General features: G+C 37.8%; 1 protein-coding gene across 4 annotated transcripts in view; it reads right to left on the bottom strand.

The window, feature by feature from the left end:
* The window catches only part of LOC125746887 (rhotekin-like), an 85892-nt gene that overhangs the window by 51716 nt on the left and 13867 nt on the right, over positions 1 to 20309 (bottom strand). The gene's annotated exons all lie outside the window — the stretch shown is intronic.

Raw genomic sequence — 20309 nt, 5'->3', positions numbered from 1 at the left:
ATATGGCTTTATGTGAATTCAAATATCTCTCCTTTCAACAAGCCCAGTTGTCAGATTGGCTCTCTATTTGTGAACAAAGGGCGCTGGGGTGGGGGGCCAAGGTTTCCATTTGCTCAGTGCGTGACTCTGTATGACAGTGGCTCCATAGAGTGTCTCCAGAGGCTCCACAGCCAGCTGTTCCCACACACACAAAGGCAGTGAGTGTACAAGTTGGGGGTGGAAGGCTGGGGAATGCAGATTAAGCCCCATTTGCTGAGAACCATACGCCACACATCCAATTCAGATGCCACAGGTCCCTACATAACATCTTTATATAGTGCTTTCATTTAGGTTGTATGTGTAGTAATATCTGTCCACCCAGCTCTTACCAGATACACTCATATCAACAAAAACTGAGATAAACATATGAATAGAAGAGAACTCATGGGAAAATTGTCTTTTGACTATCTCTCTTGTCATGAGGAATACAGTGAGTTTCAATAATCTGAGATTGCTAGTGAAAATGCTCCTATTTAGCATTCTTTTCTAACTTAATACAAAAAGTTTCACAGATTTGTGATTTGAGTGAAAAGTTTAATTTTTGACAAAAAACAGTTACGGTACTGTGAAAAAGTCAGTCAAAGAAAAAAAAATCTGCCTATTTATCTAGGTAGTATATGTATATTTGCACATAAAACAAAGCAATTTAACATCATAACATATCCAAATTAATGGTAACATAATAAAAATTAACAATACTTTTATCTGCTCTACAAAAGTTACTGATATCTTTTGAATGGCTAGATAAACTCCCAAACCTCTCCTTAGGGGCACCTCAGTCATTTCATGTGTTCATTACATTTCTCCACCAGCTCAATTAATTGATTAACTTGATTTATTAAATAACTCAATGGGGTATTGATTAGACAAACAAGGCGGGGTAGTGGTTGAGTCCAAAAATACATGGGTGTATTGAACGGTTGCTGCAAATACTGTGGTAGTTTGAGGAGACGTTTTGAAATGGCTAAGCTAACAGACAGACATATGTCATAGTTTTACACCAACATGCATCCATCTGTCCATCCATCATACATGCATCCATATGTCCATCCATTTTTTGAAAACGCCTGTCCTATTTAGTGTCACGGGGGGGGGGGGGGGGGGGGTCCAGAGCCTGACATGAAGATCATTTAAACATCATTTTCTGTTACTGCCTAAGACTTTTGCACAGTACTGTACAGTTTCATTATTTCTTAGTATTTGGTATGACTTGAAATGGTTCCAAAGATCATCTTGTGATGTCATTGAATACTTGGTTCTCACTGTCATCAGGTGCCCCCATAAATGTTCAATGTCTTTAAGGTTAGGTGGAGGAGAGTCCATAAGAGTCAGTACTCCTCACTCTTCTTAGTTCTTACGAAGCTTCAAGGTATGTTTGGGGTTATTACACCCTGCAGTACAAACCTTTCTTCACAAAGATCCAAAACAGAGGGTACAGCATGTCTCTGGAGTGTGGTACTTTTCTTTTTTCATGGTGTAGTGAATTCAGTGTCTTCAGAGTAGGCAACACACCCCCGCACTTAAATATTTCCACCACCATGTCTCACTGTTGTTTTGATACACTGTGGTATTCCTTCAATTCATCTCCTTACATAAACCGTTCTGTTACTGCCAAAAATTTCAAACTTGGACTCAACCTTAAACAGGACTTTTTTCTGGTGAAATGCTGGTATTCCTTATCCCATGTCAAAACTTACATAAAGAAATTTTGGACCCCTCTGTTTATACAGGTGAGAGCATGTTTGGAGGACACAGTTCAGGGCCAGCCAACATCCGGCACCCCTCCAGCTATTGGGGTTAAGGGCCTTGCGCAGGTGCCCAATGGTGACATCACTCAGCCAGCCATGGGATTTGAACCAGTGACCTTCCAGTCCTAACCCACAGCACCACACACCACCCCAACTATATACTGACCCGGTACCAACCTTCTAATCTGGAGTCACACATGCTACCATTGTGCCACGAGACCTGCATACCTGTTACTTAGGTGGAATATGAAAATAGTTGTTATTAGGATGTACAGCAGTGTTAATTTTATTAATGGAAACTATGACAAAAAAATGTTCATCAATGACCTTTTTTCCATGACTAAGATGGGACAGGGACGAGCTAAAAATAAATCTTTGATGATAAAGCTGTGACGAAATTCATGTGTTTATTCATGTGTACTTGGATTCAATTTAATGTGCTAGATAACTTGCATGTTTACCTGAGCTTCTGTTGCAATTACTATCTAGTCAAATGAAAATTTATTTCCAAGCTCACACAGCAATTTGTTTGGAATATTTTGATATTCTATATTTTAATGTTAATACTATTAGCAAAGTGATATCTTGAATTCAGTTGGAATTCATCTGTATGACTTGTGGAAATTTTTTATATAGAGTTGTATCAATTGTATCAATTAAAATTTGTTCTTAATCTAGATCCCAGAGAGAATTCCTCAAAAACAGCAAGCTAATGGAGAAAATGAACGAACCCAGGCAACTATCCCAGTACCATTCTCCTCAGCATCTAAATACAAAGCTAACTCACCAGAACAAGATGTTCTACACATACACATATTTCTTTCATACCATTTCCATATATGTATAACTTCATTTATAAAATTTCACCTCATTCCTTTTCTGAAGTCATTAATAATTTGTATATTTTCCAGTGCAGTGGCAGAAAAGGTCAAGTGAGCATGCCTGTTCATCGTTCATTGCTCTGTTTTGGGCATATACGTGTTTAGTGCACTTTTCAGAAAATAAATGTAACCACAATAGCCTAAGAAAGAATGTTGTGTTTCTTGATATGGAGTTAAGAACATTCCACTATGTTACTGCATTACATTACACCACTTATATGTGTGTAATGTACTATCCTAACCTTAGTATTCTAAAGGACAGCACAACAGCATCAAATAACTGAGAGAGTAGGCTAGAGATATCCAATTAAGGTAAGGAATCGGTTATTACACAAGCAAAAGAGTTAAGGGTGAAATGTTGCTTTATGAATTTCAACAATTGATACAAATTTCATCTTAATTTCAATTTCTAATACATGTATTAACCTAACTGAATAAGTTTAAAGAGGGGAAACATTTTGACTAAAAATAATGACTAAAATGTAACAATTTTTTTTAATTAAAACTATGAAAGGTAGAAATGACTAAGATGTGACTAAGATTTGCGTTAGGCACTCCTCCTACCTATAATCAAACAAGATGTTTAGACCACACCTCACACTCTTTCGATTACCATTCAGGTTCCTGTTGAAATGAGATCTACCGCAAACCGGTGCAAGTCAGTGATTATCATCACAGAAAGTAGCACAAACTGATGGAATTTTGAGCAACTTTCTTTCTGCCTGCCCCACTTTCATCACACTGATGCACTAATTTCACTTGATTAATACTGGGCTGTATTAATGTCCCTGATCACTGGACCACTGACAAACTGCTACAGTGTAGCTCTGGGGAGAAAGTAGCACATATTCACTCCCTTCCAAAGACACAGATGCTGTACAAAGTGCCACATGACATACACAGTGGGACATGGTAGAATCTGAAGATAGTTAAATTAATAATGTAATGTTTAAAATATTTCTTTGCAATTGCCTACTTTTCATGTAATTTCTGAAGTTCAAAAAGAAAGAAAATCAGTTAATATGTAGCTTGTCAACAGGTACACAATGTACTAAAATAAAAAGTTTATAGATAACTAATAAAACTCTATGTTTATCATAGTATTAAAGAAACTGCCAATACAACAAATATTAATATCATTAATTATCCAATGTAGGTGGAAAAATAGAAGATGCAAAGACTAAATGTTATGCTATGGCAACTACAACCCCAAAGCAGAAAATGTTGGGACGGTATGTAAAATGAAAATATAAAAAAGTACTGTTTTCAGTTTGATTATCTTTGACCTGTATTACATTGAAAACAATACAACAGCACATTATTTAATGTGTTCCTCGTGAATTTTATTGTTTTTCCTCAAAATATAAACACGTATTCCAATTTTGATTCTTGCAACACATTTCAAAAAAAGTTGGGACAGTAAAGCATTTACCACTTTGCAATGTTGCCTTTCCTTTTCACAGCACTTAAAAAACATTCAGGGACTGAAGACATCAAGTGATAAATAATGTGCTGTTGTATTGGTTTCGATGTAATACAGGTCAAAGATAATTTAACAAAGTGCTGTTTTCAGTTTGATTTTCATTTTACATACCGTCCCAACTTTTTCTGATTTGGGGTTGTATTATCTTGTCAGGCAATTCTCATAGACCAAGCAGAGGAATTGGGATATAGCATGGCAAATGATTGGTATGCTGAAAGATTGCTTCTGACCTACAGTACTACACAGATCATATATATATACCAATCACCAAAGAAAAACTGTAAATAGCTGTTATTTTTACTGGCATATTATGAGTTCTCTTAATAATCTACAGTTAAATAAAGGCATATTAGATATAAGAAATTAACACGATGCACACTTCTTATGCATTTATGTTGTAGGTGAACAGGAGAGGTGAGCTGTTTTGTGATTGAAATGTAGTTTTGTTCAATCTATCAGGTATGTCCAATTTCTTTTGTCTTTTGTTTTCCCTGCGACCTCTGTTTAGTTCACGGGAAGAGGTGAACAGGAGAGCTGAGCTGTTTTGTGATTGAAATGTAGTTTTGTTAAATCCATCAGCTAATAAACGGACTACGGTGAATGTCCAACAGCAGCGGTGAAGCGTCTCTTCTCTCCCCCTGCACCCACACACCATCAGTGAAACCTCCACCACAACGCAGAGAGAGAACTGTATAGACATTTTTAACATTTTATTGATCGGTCTCAACGCACGGCGTGAGGCAGAGTGGGACCAGTTATACTAGCTATTCTTATAATTCACCATGTATGCAACAACTCAATGTCTAAATGTTTTAAGAAGCCAAATATAGCTATGGAGAATTGCTGAAGATGAGCTATGGAATCCAGATGTTCTAAAGAAATGTTTCCCAAAACCAGCCTTCTGTGATACAAATGCACATGTTGTTTATGGGTCTTTGATGAAAGACAAAATTTGGGACTGCTAAACTGAAGCTGGTTTCATAGTAAAATAATATAATGTATTAATGTATTGTCATGTATTATCTGCATATCTTTTGATTATATGATGCATTTTAACCTTTAGTAGCTTGCTAACTTCTTCATTTTAAAATGCAAGCCTAGAAGGCTAGGTAGTGTGAGTATCAGCTACTGTATAGCGATCCGTGGGCATTGATAAATTTTTCCATGTCCTTCTGTTTGCCTGCGTGTTTGTGTCTGTCACTGTCCCTGTGTGGGAGTTTGTATGTGTTGTAATCATATTAATATGCAAAGCTTATATTAAATGGCACTGATGTGATTTCTATAACAACGAAAAGAGTACAGATATTTTCTTTTCTCATTTCTCTTTACAGAGAAACCATTGCTTCGGTCAGACATGTACACTTGACAGACATTGCAAACATTGTGCTCGTTTGACAAAAGAGCATTGAAACATTTGGCTAATAATCTTTATTGCACTGCATTGCAGGCAATCATCAAAATAAAAAATATGAGTCTTCTCTGTTTCCTGCAATCGTTTAATACATTAGCTTTATTTCTCTGACTTTAAGGTATAAAATATCATTACTTCCTTATGGGCAAGATTTTTTAACATTCAGGACTAATGGTACACAGTTGTACACAAATGGTCTCCTATAATTGCTCTGATTCTGACTGAATATTAAAACTCTTTGAAAAAATCAAACAATACAGAGAGCAAATGTATGTATGTATGTTGCTTTTCAGTAGAATGCTAATTTAATGTTCACTTCCCTGAAAAATTACAATAACTAGCTTGGTTACTACTATATGATCCATATTAACTCCTTAAAACCTCCACTATTCACTTTTATTCACATGCTTTTGTTCAACTGCTTCCTGAATTAATGAAGTGCCAGTACCAGTGCAGTGCAGTGATTCTATAAAGTATGGGCATAAGATTAGGAAAGCAGCTGGATTGGGTCCCCGAGGTGCCCACTCTCCCACTCATACCGCCCCAACATGAAGGCCAGCTTGTGGGCGCATCTTTATCTCATCACCCACAGGCAGGATGCATGAACACTCTGTTGTGTATTTTGAATAGCACAGAAGGGTTTTAGTAATATTATTGGGTTTTTGAGGATTTTACTTGTTAGTCTGCACACAATTGTAGGGAGGTTGCAGGGACTGCTGTAACACTTTGAGAAGACAAGGTCCGACTTCTCCCACGGGCTGGCCCCCCCATCCTGGGTTGTTCCCTGCCTCGTGCCCATTTGCTTCCGGGATAGACTCCGGACCCCCCACGACCCAGTAGGATTAGTGGTTTGGAAAATGGATGGATGGATGGATGGATGGATGGATGGATGGATGGATGGATGGATGGATGGGTGGATGGATGGATGGGTGGATGGATGGATGGATGGATGGATATTTCCCACGAAAGACCAACACTGTACTGGAAAAAAACATAATAATCTAGGTCCAAATGAGAGTTATTATATAGTTCATAGCTGCCAAAGGACTGCAATTTTAATAGCTTTCCTTTAGTCAGACACACTTAATTATTGTAAGGTCATCAATAAAAAAGAATAAATGGTTATTACTGAGAAAGAAGGGGACCTGAAGTAACAAAATTAACGTCACAAGTCTAGCTAGCTATCTATCTTGCTTCCTTTACAAACAGAGCCACCTAGGACCACATGATTCTTTTTATTAAAAGAAGACTCCATGTTAATTAAGCATTGATTTAAAAAACCCAAGGATTAACCATAAAATAAACTGAAAACAGGACTCTAGTCAAAATTTTACTGTGGGCATTGTATTGTGGGCGTTCAGAGGTTCTCTAAGATTTCTGTTGTTACTATGGATATAGAATGCTAGAACAATGTGTGCTGTAAAGCAATTTCATAGTATATTAAATTGTCACTGATAAAAGAACAATAATCAGTGGTCCTATGGAAGAAAAATAAGAATAATAGAAATTTTCATAAAAATTCATAAAAAAACTTTCTTGGGTATTTCTCGGGTATGATCAATGAGATCACTAATTCTAATGAAATGTAATAAACCAATTTCAGACAACAGCGCTAACACTTGTTGAGTGCAAATTATAAGTCCCATAAGTGACAGACAAAAAACATTAACTGGAGCACACAATTAATAAGTGCCACAAATCTGGAGCAGTGTTAAACCTAGATATGTGAGACACTGTTATTATTACAGTATTGTACAGGAGAGAGACAAAACAAAAGAAAATACAGTAAGCCAAACAAAAAAGCCTTACATGGCAAATAACAGGTAAAGATTAGGGGTGGGAATTGATTTAAAAAATAATCTAATTAATTAGAAGTTTTGTAATGAATTAATCGAAATTAATCACATTTTAATCACATTTCAATATTTGACACGAGAAATAAGAATCTTAAGTTTGGTTGATGAATGAATCAATATACATAAGCTTAAACTTCAAAATCTTGTTTATTTTCCCGTCAGTCTACTACACAGACCAATAGATGAGTGCAGAAAACACAGAGTAAACTGTTTTCAGAACACTGGAAATTTTGACCAAAAATGCCAAAGTACTGATTGACAACTGCTCCCATTTTTCAAGCATCGTGTATGAAAAACCATAAAAACCAAACAATCCCATTTCAGTCAAAAACTCCCTGAAGTATCCCGGGCCAAAAATAAACAGACCAACAGTTCAAGATAAAGTGATATGTCTACCATCTAAAATGGTATAATTACTTACCTTAAATACCTGATAAGCTGTTAAGTGGTTCGCAATCTGTGAAAAAGGCAATATAAACATCGAAGTGCTAATCGTGCTAGCGCGCCAATGGGACGTACAATGTTATATTAGCATCCTGCTCGTTGCTAGTTAATTTTACCGCTTGTAAGTGCAAAGTATTTATTGTGTATTGTTTGAGTTGTGATTTATGTATTATGTGTTCAGTTTCGCAGTGCTCTTTTAGTAAACATCTCAAACTACAAGATTTGCTTCACGGATGTTTATTGGAGGAGCCTGTTAGCTATCTGTCAAGTTAAAAACTGCACACTCACATTAGCAAGGACAGAATAGTGCGAGTAAAATGCATTAATTTTTTAAATTTGTTATTTTTTCCGTAATCAATTAACCGAAATTAACGCGTTAAAGTCCCAGCCCTAGTAAAGATATATACTGTACGTGTATCTAAACAGGAAAAAGCAATTCATGGTTATTTGAAGAAATGAGTTTCAACTTTTGCTTAGTGCAATTTGCAATCATGATATTCCAAATAAGCCTGTTAAAATATCCAGTGACATTGATATTGTATTATTAAATGATATTGATAAATATTTTGATTTCTAACTTTTCACACAATAAATGCCAGACAGCCTGATGCAGAGAAACATAGAAACCTCAAAGAAATGTGCTTTGTTAAATTACTGTATAGTTATAATGCAAATGCAAAAGTTTGGTTTCAATTTTGGTTTGCATTGGTAGGGACCAAATAAGCCCCGAAACCCCTACCCCCTAAACACACACGATCCTCCCACAAAATTGGTAAGGACATGCCGCTCCCATCCATACCCCAGTCAACACCCTTGTTATAATGTCTTATAATGGCAGGTTTGGATGACTTGGGTGTTTGAATTCATTCTAACAAAAGAATCATACAAGAGACTCATGGAAAGAGTCATACAAGTGTTTGGGAGCCAAACAACTTGCACAACTATATTCGAGATGAGTGTGAAAGGTTTTGTGTGGTAGTAAGCTAGATGTGATCACCATTACCTGCCTCTGCAGCTGAATTTAAAGCTGTTTAAGGTATGATCCAATTTGTTGTATAATGTAAATCCACTGTTATGGAACCCTAATGTTATGCAATGGGAGATGAAATGCATTCCAGAATGAGTCCAGTCATATTCTGGAACAGGTGACAGGAAAGTGGATTGACTCACACACAGGGTGCTAATGGGAAACTGATGACCAACAACAGCCTAAGCAATAACATTTCCTTTTTCAATCAAAAGACTGAACAGCCATCCACCCATGCATCCATCCAGCTGCTAATTCAGAAGCGGTACATTAATGTCTATGTAAACATACAGTACAGCTGCAGAAACATGTGCTAAAGACCACAAAGTCTGTAGGGTTTAGAGACATTTCAGTTAAAGGGTACTTTAAATTTAAAATGCCAGATGATGCTACCTAAATACATTAATACTGTAATCAAAATACCATAACTCTTGCGCTTGTTTTTATGTAATATTGTGATGTGGATTTTTGCTCAGATGTGTTAAATATAATTTAGGATTTGTATCAGTATTTGAACCTTTATAAACATTTTGGTAACACTTTATTGGGGCCCAAATAATATAGCATTATACTATTACTTTTGTATTAACCACAAACTAAGTACAATGCAATGCATCTAAATTACATACCGATCTCATGTTGATTCATCATTATTGAATCATGACCCATCTTTTATTTCAAGCAGTTACTATATTTATGACTGTATCTGTTAATTCTATAATCATTTGTGAACTACTGAAGGAACTAATTAAGGAACAAGTAAAGAATAACAGAAGTTAAATACTGATCTCGTGTTTGTTCATCATTAATTAATCGTGACGCATCTTGTATCTCTAGTAGCGAATATGTTCATCCATCCATCCATCCATCCATTTTCTGAAACCGCCGAATCCCAACTGGGGTCGCGGGCCGGGGTGGGTTGAGGGGAACGGAGCATATAGTGAATATGTGTTTATAATTTGTACTTCAGTAGTAACTGAATTATTACTAAGTATTTGTGCATCGTCAAGTAGCCTAAAGTGTTATCGACATTTCTAATCGGTTTACATTAACCCATTTTTTTTTATAAAGCATTTATTTTTTACCGCTTCGAGGTGTTTCGTCTGGCCTTGTGTAGCGTAGCTGCGCCTGACTGTGAACCATATGATTTCACCGCGTCCCGTTTTACCAATGCAAGCAATCCATTCTTCGCTAACTGCTGATCAAGCGCTGTCAGATGTCAGATGCCATTAAGAGATCATACAAATGCAGTCCACTTACTGCGATATTCTTTGAGTTGATCATGCTTCCACCGACGTCAAACTGTCCCAATAAGCCAGCAGAAAGACATGTAATTTTAAATGCAGGATCTCTTATAGCGTATCGGCGCGATCCAAAGTGTGCAGTTTCAACACAAATAGCAAGTGGTTTACCGATCAGAGAAGTGATACGTCTAGGTGGACCACACGCTTTTGATCATCATCCTCCTCCTCTCATCGGACTCGCCGTCCTGAATTTTTTAATGATGTGGACTAGACACATGGACTGCAGAAGAGCACAAGTGAGAGAGGAGGCGGGTGTTTTTTTTTCTTGCAAAAGAAAAATGTTATGGGGGGGGGGGGGTTACCCGTTTTAGTGTTATAGATTGAATAAAATTGCACCTTTCGTCGAAACGTAAATTATACATTACAGTAAAAGGCAGGCTATATACTGTATGCAGTGTACGAGAGCAGTGCCACCCTTTGATCAGTATATCCCACGATTAAACTTCTATTTTTTGCAGGTATTAGTACTGCAACATCGCTAAGTTTAAATTGATAACACTCAGTCTTTATTCTATATTTCTTCAGTTTTTCTTAACCAATGCTGCATTCATAACAGAATGAAATGAGAGATTATGGACCCTTGCTATAAAAGCTTTGCCATTCCTAACAGGAGCGCCGGTCAATGCACTTACCCAGCTATATATGTGAGAAATGCAATTTATACAGCAATTATTATTCAAATTCATGTATCAAGTATCCCTTGAGTAATCTTATTTTCAACTCCCTCTCCAAATGGAGCTGGTGAACAGGTGATTGGTTAGGTTGAGACTATCCAAACAGGGACTCATTACTCAATTGCAATATTGGGGGAATTAATCTGTCACTGGAGTAGATACATCTATGCAAATATCATCTGCATGCACATTACTTCTTTTACAATAACCAAATCCTGATCCAAACTGTTAGCAGTGAAAAAATAATAAACTATTGTGTATAGTGGCCCTGTGTAAAAAGATAGCTGCCAGGAAAAGATCAAATAGATGTATTTCAAGGATTCAAAGTTTTTACTGTCATGTACAGAGTATAATGCAATTCTTACTTGAGTGCCTTCTTCACAGACTGGACGATTAAACAAATAAAGCAGCGCAACATTACAGTAACTAACAATAAATAAACAACTAACTTATGTGTACTATTGGAGCATTTATGTCATTTATTTAAACTTTATTTTACCAGGTAAATTAACTGAAAACCAGTTCTCACTGCTTTACATGATATTTGGGAAAAACAGCAGATAACGAATCGGAACTTCCTGGGATACAAACATCATGCGTGTAACTAAACTCTTCAGCCAATAAGGGCAAAGTTGTGTCGTCATGGAGACAGTTCCAGTTTGTGCAGCTGGCAAGAGGGTCTAGCTGCAGACACCTGTAGAGTGGAGCTCCACCGGAAATACGTCACCTCCACAGGAAACACATGATCTTTAAGTGGAGTTCCAGTTAGGGTTTATTCACTGTAACACATAGTTGAGGTCATATGTTTCCTGTGGAGGTGACGTATTTCCGATAGTGTATGGCAAGCCGTGAATGGCAAGCCGTTTTAACATTTAATCAAGTCAAACTCCTATCCATGATTACATTTTAGATATACATAATATATCCACAATACATTTATAGATACCTGCAATTGCATTGTTCCTATTCATACTTCTAATTGTAGTTATTTGAAATTGCATTTTTACTAGTCATAATACGAAAGGTGGATATCTGTATAGACATTTTTACTAGTCACAATGTATTTGGGATATTCGAAATCACATTATGGATATCTAAAATGGTAGTATCCTTTCGGATATATGAAATTGAAATTATGATTTATTATTATTAGTAACAATTGGATCGTAGATCTCTGAAATGGGAATTTTTCCTAGTAAGAATTCAATTGCAGATATCCAGAATGTTCATTCTGGATATCTGAAATATAATTGTGGATATCTGAAATTAAAAGCCCAATAGACATGAATGACATAATTTATCCTAGGAAGAATGATTATGTGGATATCCAAAATGACAATTGTGGATAGGAAGAATGTCATTGTTGATATCTGAAATGCTCTTTTTGACTTGGAAGAATTGAATTAGAGATATCTGCAATACATATCCATCTAGCGATTAATTGTTAAAACGGCTTGCCATAGACGTCTGCAGCTGGACCCTTCTCGGCTGAGAGTTGCTGCACAATCTGTCTTAAGTCGTCTTGCTCTCGCAAGGTTTTTGTACCATGTGATATGATGACATGTGGTGACGTTTTGCAGTGTCATCTAACCATCTAACCATGATGCATTACATCAGGACCAGAATGCATTGCTTTAAGCCAGCACTGTAAGTGGCTGCATGAAGTCGAACCTTTTTCACAGATCGCAAATCACTTAACAGCTTATCAGGTAAGTATTTAAGGTAAGTAATTATACAATTTTAAATGGTAGACTATTTTTGACCAGAGATACTTGAGGGAGTTTTTGACTGAAATGGGATTGTTTGGTTTTTATGGGGGGCGGCATGGTGGTGCAGTGGTTAGCACTGTTGCCTCACACCTCTGGGACCCGGGTTCGAGTCTCCGCCTGGGTCACATGTGTGTGGAGTTTGCATGTTCTCCCCATGTCGTCGTGGGGTTTCCTCCGGGTACTCCGGTTTCCCCCCATGGTCCAAAAAACATGCTGAGGCTAATTGGACTTGCTAAATTGCCCGTAGGAATGTATGTGAGAGTGAATGGTGTGTGAGTGTGCCCTGCGATGGGCTGGCCCCCCATCCTGGGTTGTTCCCAGCCTCGTGCCCATTGCTTCCGGGATAGGCTCTGGACCACCCGCGACCCAGTAGGATAAGCGGTTTGGAAGATGGATGGATGGATGGTTTTTATGGTTTTTCATACACGATGCTTGAAAAATGGGAGCAGTAGTCAATCAGTACTTTGGCATTTTTGGTCAAAATTTCCAGTGTTCTGAAAACAGTTTGCTCTGTGTTTTCTGCACTCATCTATTGGTCTGTGTAGTAGACTGATTGGAAAATAAACAATATTTTGAAGTTTAAGCTTATGTATATTGATTCATTCATCAACCAAATTTAAATTTCTTCTCGTGTCAAATATTGAAATGTGATTAAAATGTGATTAATTTCGATTAATGAATTACAAAACTTCTAAATAATTAGATAAATATTTTTAATCGAGTCCCACCCCTAATATATATATATGTATACATACACACACGCACACAGACACACACACATATACACACAGGCGCATCAGAAGCATTTTGAATGTGGGAGGGGGACACACTGGCATAAAACTAATACGATTATGAAATCGATCATCAACCAGTAGCCCCGGGCATGTTCGTACCTTGTCCACTTATGGACACCCTTATGCTCGAACATGGTGTTTATTATGGACAAACCATGCATTGCACAGAAGTCCAACAACAGAACACCATTCGAGTTCAGATCAGGGAGTCCGTTCCTCCCAATCACCCCCTTCCAAGCCACATTGTCATTGCCCACACGAGCGTTGAGGTCTCCCAGCAAAACGATGGAATCCCTTCATGGTGTGCTAACTAGCACACCACTCAGGGTGTCCAAGAAGGCTGGATACTCCGAACTGTCATTTGGCGCATAGGCACAAATGATAGTCAGAGACCTCTTCCTGACCCGAAGGTGCCCTCTCGTTCACTTGGGTAAACTCTGAGTTTAATGCACCGAGCTGTGGGGCCACCAATAGCCCTACCCCAGGGATAGCGGTGACCCGAGCCTGGGTGAGGGTAATGGGATCTTACTGTAATACTTTTTCATCATAGGTTTTTTTTGGATGCAAATGATCCCTTTACATATATCGCGACAAACTCTACTAACCATAGAGAAAAATCTTTCAACATTTATTTGGCAGGATAAGAAACCTAGACCCACTAGATGAGAGTGGTATGGCCTTCCCTAATTTGTTGCCTGCCATGCCCCTACAGTGTGGGATTGAATACATGCACCTAAGGAATCCCTACTAAATTTAGATGAATGGCTATGAGCCCCCTAGCTTTGTTGAGCCAGATCCCACATAATAAAAGGACTCCCTTTCTCCTTGAAGTGAAGTGTAATCCCATTATTAGTACTATTTTAAAAATTTGGCGTGACATTTTAAAATATCTAGAATGTGAAGGGGCTTTGTCAGCTTTAACCCCCTTTAACACAAAATAAAAACTTCTTACCCAGTGTTAAGAACAGTGTTTTCGATATTTGGCATAAGAAGAGGATTAAATTGATGTTGTTTATTTAAAGATAAAACGCTTATGTCATTTCAACAACTACAACAGAAGTTTGACATCCCACTTCAAATGTGTCATTTTATATACTTCATAGCTGAACAATCCTGTCAGAGACATTCTTTTAATGCTGCAGGAGAATTTTTTCCCAAACAAAAAAGTGCAAAACATTTCATTTCAAATTTTTATAGCTTTCTATACTCTTGAAACTCAGGAAACATTCATCTGGTTATAAGGAAAGAGTAACATGATTTGGGCACAGAATATATTGATGACTGGAGACAAGTAATAGAGTGTGTTAGGTCACCGTTTATGTGTAACAGTTTAAGAGAATCACAATACAAAATTCTTCACAGGCTACATATTACTCTGTTAATTCACAATATAATAAATAAGCAATTCTTTCCTGATATTTACCTGACAACAGGTGTGGCTCATCAGAAGCCAGGTAGGATAGGAAACCTACAGAATGGTAGCTCTCCATGACCGAAGTTGGAGAGCTCTGCTCTATGTTCTATTGGTGTTACATTTAGTGTTACATGGCCAAACGGGTAATATAAAAGTAGATGTGAAAAACCTTTTTATTTGGTGTAAGAATATTGTTCTGATAAGAAACAATATTTTAATCAATCTGATGTCTTTTAAATGCAATTTTAAACTGAAGTTTATCGCCTTAATATTATACCAACAGCTTATAATAATGAGTAGTGTGAAGGTTAAGAACTGAATCTTGTCCTAGTCCCCCATTTCAAACAATATAACAGTTATGATTTTATTATTATTGTTGTTGTTATATTCATAACCATCATCGTCCTGTCCACCACATGACCCTCCTGTCTCCTCTTGGGTGTGATCCTAACAATCCAAGCCTGTTACTTGTTTATCTTGCCCTCGTGTTAATCACACCTAACTGCCTCTCATTCCCTCCCTTGTTTGTTCCATATTTATATGCTTCCCAGTCCAGTCATTTACGTCGTACCTTCATGTTGCCTATTTCCTGCCTCGTTCCAGTCCTCCTGTTTTGATCTCTCGCAATCCAGTTTATTTCCAGCGCTTGTTCATTAAGTTCAATAAAACCCCTTTTTGTTTTACCACCACGCCTGCCTCTGAATCCCTCATCCAGTACATGACATCATCATCCTGCATGGTCTGCATTAAATATATTACTTATGGGTAATATAGCCTCTGATGACTTCACTGGACAGGTATCAATAACATTCAGCTGCCCACATCTCTGTGAGATGAAAGACTGAAAACCTGCCTGCCTGCCTGCACTCTGGTGAGATCATAGTGTGAGCTTTAGAATGGCAGGAATTAGAGATCTGTGCATGTTGGGTTCAGGAAGGATATGTTCTTTTCCTCTGCATGCTCACTGGCCTGAACCCAGTAGCCTTCTCCATGTAAAACTGGAAAAAACCCAAGTGTTAACAGGCAACTTAAATACCAATTTTTAACTGCTTTTTGCTTCTTGTCCCCCACATCTGACGTAACATTTATGGCATTTGATGTGATATTAAGGAAGCATCTTTTTGTACACTTTAGGCATGTACCTCTAATATCCAGCTGTATAAATATCCAGCTGAATAAATAGTATATGGTGTTACATAAGTTTGTATTCTTTATATGCTGTTAATAGACAACCAAGACATAATCCTGGTCCCGCCTTTTAACTTGCAGCAACTTGCAGGAAACCCAGCTTTCCTTTCGGCGCAGTAAGTACAGTAACACAGCTGAGCACTGGGGATAATAACAGCACTGGCCAGACTACCTGCAATGCTCTCCATGGAGCTGTAGATTTCACCATCTCAGGTGCCTGCACTCAGTTTTATTTTCATTATGACCCAGGACAAGTGTTGTGGAAAAAACAGGCCGTAACTAGGTTATTACACTGGCCATCCTTTCCTTCAGTAAGTTCTGTTTGTTTCTTAGTACGATAATGTCTGTCCTGTCATGAAACTTGCACAGTGAATTCAGGAGCAGCATCATCTTGTTTCACTGTGTTCTGTACATGGCTAAGATGACAATAAAACTTGACTTCAGAAGATTTTAGTTGTTAGTGACATACACAGGACCACTGTGTTGTTCCAGCTACACTGAAGTAAAACTGTTTCACACCCTAAAACACAGGAAAACAAAGCAACATATTGTGTCTAGTGACTTGAATTTCCATTCAAATATGTACTAGCCATTGTTGTCACTGATTACAATTAAATGCTGTAAAGCTATTGTAAAAACAGACAGCATATTTCTCTAACAATAGTCTGTTTATTGCAAAAAAGAATTCCCTTCATAAATCTCACTTTTACTTTTATCCCTTGCCTCCAATTCTCCTTGTTCAGGAGTCAGTGGAGCTTATTCAGACTGCCAAAAGGAAAGGCATTTCCAATTGGAATGCCAAGCTTTCCCACCCTGATGTGGGCTTCCTGGGGATACAGGCCAGCAATTATGAACACGTGTGCATCTTGAGTCAACAGAGCTGAAAAGTTCCCCGCCAAAGAAACTCTCCTGCCAAGTCAGGCTCGCTCAGCACATAGAAACTTCAGTGTTACTAGGTTGTACAGCACAGTGTGTTCTAGTGTTTGTGCAGTAATACAGTCATGATAATGATGCCATTCATCTCCCTGCGTACATGCATGACATCTGAGGATTTGAGGGTAGTGGAGGTTTACGGATATTCAGGTATTCTGTATATAGGTATTCAGGTTTTTTTTTTTCTCCTCGCAAAGTCTGACATTTATTTTAGCAGCTTCATAACATCTGGAATAACTACCTTCTTTAACAAAATGTGTTTGTGTCAGGATCCCAGGGCATGAATGTAGAAAAACTACAGAAAGATGCTGAGATGTTTCTTCAGACAAAGAATTCATTCTGCACAAGGGCAGATTAGGGAACTGAACAAGCAACAAGTAATATACAATCCCTCTTTATCTAGAATACAATATAAATCCCAGTTGCCTCTCCATTCAACCTACAAATGAAGATTTATTACAATCAGATATTATTACACAAAGCAGCAAAGCATCTACCCAACAGGATAAGTGCATAGACCCCTATAGGAATTTCAACACAATAAAAACCATGGGAAGGGAACGCTCATAATGTGTTTTGGAATTTAAAGGCTGCCATATAATGATTTAAACAACATAATCATGCAAAAGGATCCCACAGCTGCTCAAATTGAATACACTTTCCCTTCTCAAGAACTGTGAATCTTCATCTCAATCTCAAAAAGCGGAGCAGTGTAACATCAGTTTGACAGAGGAGTAATAAACAAAAAAAAACAGGAATTCTACCCAGCTCATTTTAGATATGATGCATGGTCATTGACAGTCTCACAGTGGCTACACTGCAGGACACAGGCATGCTAAAATTTGGGAGGCAGCCTCCTATGTCACCCACCAAGAGTATTTATAGCAATAAGTCACAGCTCAGCTATGAGTCAGCTGAATATACTGCTAGGTTTCAACACCCTGTCAATCCCCCACTCAAACAGTTGTGTGCCCCTGTGTCTCGCAAAAGACATTAGGAAGGAAGGTCACTGATTTGTGTCGTGTGCTCAGATTCGCCACAATGTTGCCTCTTGCATTAATGCTGCGCCAGGTGACACACACACCATGGGTGACCACAGCCGATTTCATCCTAACCTGTTCACAGGACAGAATTATGTACCTGCCATGTCAGAGATTCAGAAATCAACAGGGGAAAAAATTCTTGCCATTTTATTGTCTGGTGTGCTGTTTGTCCCAAACTGCAGTAACTCAAACAGCTCATTGAGAGCCTATTTATGGCTAGTATTTTCTTCTGGGAAAGTGTGTGGGAAACCATCTAAAATGACAATGGTGAAACAGTTTCAGAAACACAGAAATAGAAGTAACACAGATGCAGTCTGCTCCAACAGGAGCAGCACTATGCAAGTCTACCCTGTTATAACTCATAATCAACACTACAAACATGTTTAGTGTTTAGGCCACTAAACACACTTTGGATTCCAAGTTTTCGATACATCAGGTTTTGGAAGTACCTGTAAGTTGGTAAATGATGTGAACCAAAAATGCCAAAACAAGTGATACACAATCCAAATTGTTACTTTAAATAAGTAAAACAGCAAGCAGACAAACAAACACATGGATAAACAAACAAACAAACAAATAAATAAATAGCCTGAGTTCCCTGGAGCTTGAATATAATACATAGGCTAAAGGATTTCCTACAAATTACAAACACAAATAAACAAGAAAAAATATATTGGAACTTTATATAGATTAATAGTTCAGCATAGTAGCCTAGTGCGTAATACTGGAGTTGAGGGTTTCGTACCTTCCTCTGCTCTGTCTGTGTGAAATTTGTCACTTGCCACATGGGTACTCCGGTTTCTTCCCCATGTCTGAAGATATTCTGGTTATTGGTATCTCATGACTTTGTGTATGTGCCCTGTGGATTAGCTTCCCATCCATGGTGTGGCCTTGTGCTGTGTGCTACCTGGTGGAGGCTTCAGACTGCTTCACAACCATAACCAGGATTACTGGTTGGAATATGGGCGAATGGATGGAAGGACTGACAACAATTACTACCTCCCCAATAGTACAGAAAGCAGTCAATGTAATGAAGTGAAGCATGGCTTTACTATATGCCTATACTATTATAGGCTGGCAATCTCATTCCAAGTGCATGTGAGCAGAAAATTTTGGGTGCTCACTGAATCATGAATCACTTCCACTTCCGCGGATTTGTACATGGTAGAATGAAACCGTCCAAGCAGATCCCTCTGAATCATCCATACACCACTACTTATTCCTGCATTACTCATACTACTGCTTACTCGAGTCTCGGACATTTCCACATTCTACAAGAACGTCACCACTAAACAGCATGAACTGAATGTAATAAACATGAAACAGTATTTATTTTTACTATGAGATCTCAGCTACTGCTTTTTAATGCCCAGGAAACTGACAAGTGAGAAACTCAAAATATTTAAAAGTTATAAGCCATTATTTCCGTCTTTGGTGTACATTTTTCTTAACAACAAAAAAGCTTCTTAGCAGAACAAGTATCACTCACTGATATAACAAAAGAAAATCTTCTGAGAGCATATTGACATTGTATCTCACCATAAGACCTGCAGTCCATTACGGCATGGACATAATAAACAAATAAGAAGTATGTGCGCATGTAAATACAACTTGTTATGCTTAATGTCTGCTTCATGTAAACTGAAACGTACAAGGGAACATGCAGTGTATGCAAGAGACAAAGTACTGCAAACTCTTCTTAAAGTACTGTACTCATCCTACATCAGCAGAGTGACATGACTGTCTTCATGTAACACATGTACAACAATCTTGGCACAACACAAAACTAGACTAATACCAGTTAGCTTGGGACATAAAGAGATTGAATACATGATGACATTCTGGTCCCCAGCTTAACCTTTGCCAGTGAGCCCCAACCCAGCATAAATTCCCCAAAGGACATTGTGGGCTGATATCATTCTATGAAATACAAAGAAACACTGTTGAAGAAACATACCAGAAGGGGCATCCCAGAGGACTCAGCCGCCTTTATCCAATTAAAAACTTAAGGACCAACGCAAGTAAGATAAACTAGTTGGTACAAATTAACATGGCTACTATCATTAGCATGATTATATTTTCACTTATTTTCATATAGCTGCTGAGGTGGGGATTATTTCTTTTGGGAACTACACGTCAACCACTACACAGAATAAAAACTGTTTTATTCGTGCCAGACACACAGAGTTTCCAAAAAAAAAAAAAACAATAAACAAACATAATCTGGTGAGAAGCCACCTGATTATGCCCACATAAACATTCACAAGTATTTTAATGATTATGTTTAATGGGCCTTAACCT

This window comes from Brienomyrus brachyistius, chromosome 7, assembly GCF_023856365.1.
Source record: "Brienomyrus brachyistius isolate T26 chromosome 7, BBRACH_0.4, whole genome shotgun sequence".
Taxonomy (NCBI): Eukaryota; Metazoa; Chordata; class Actinopteri; order Osteoglossiformes; family Mormyridae; genus Brienomyrus; species Brienomyrus brachyistius.
This window is presented reverse-complemented; position numbering and strand designations above follow the sequence as displayed.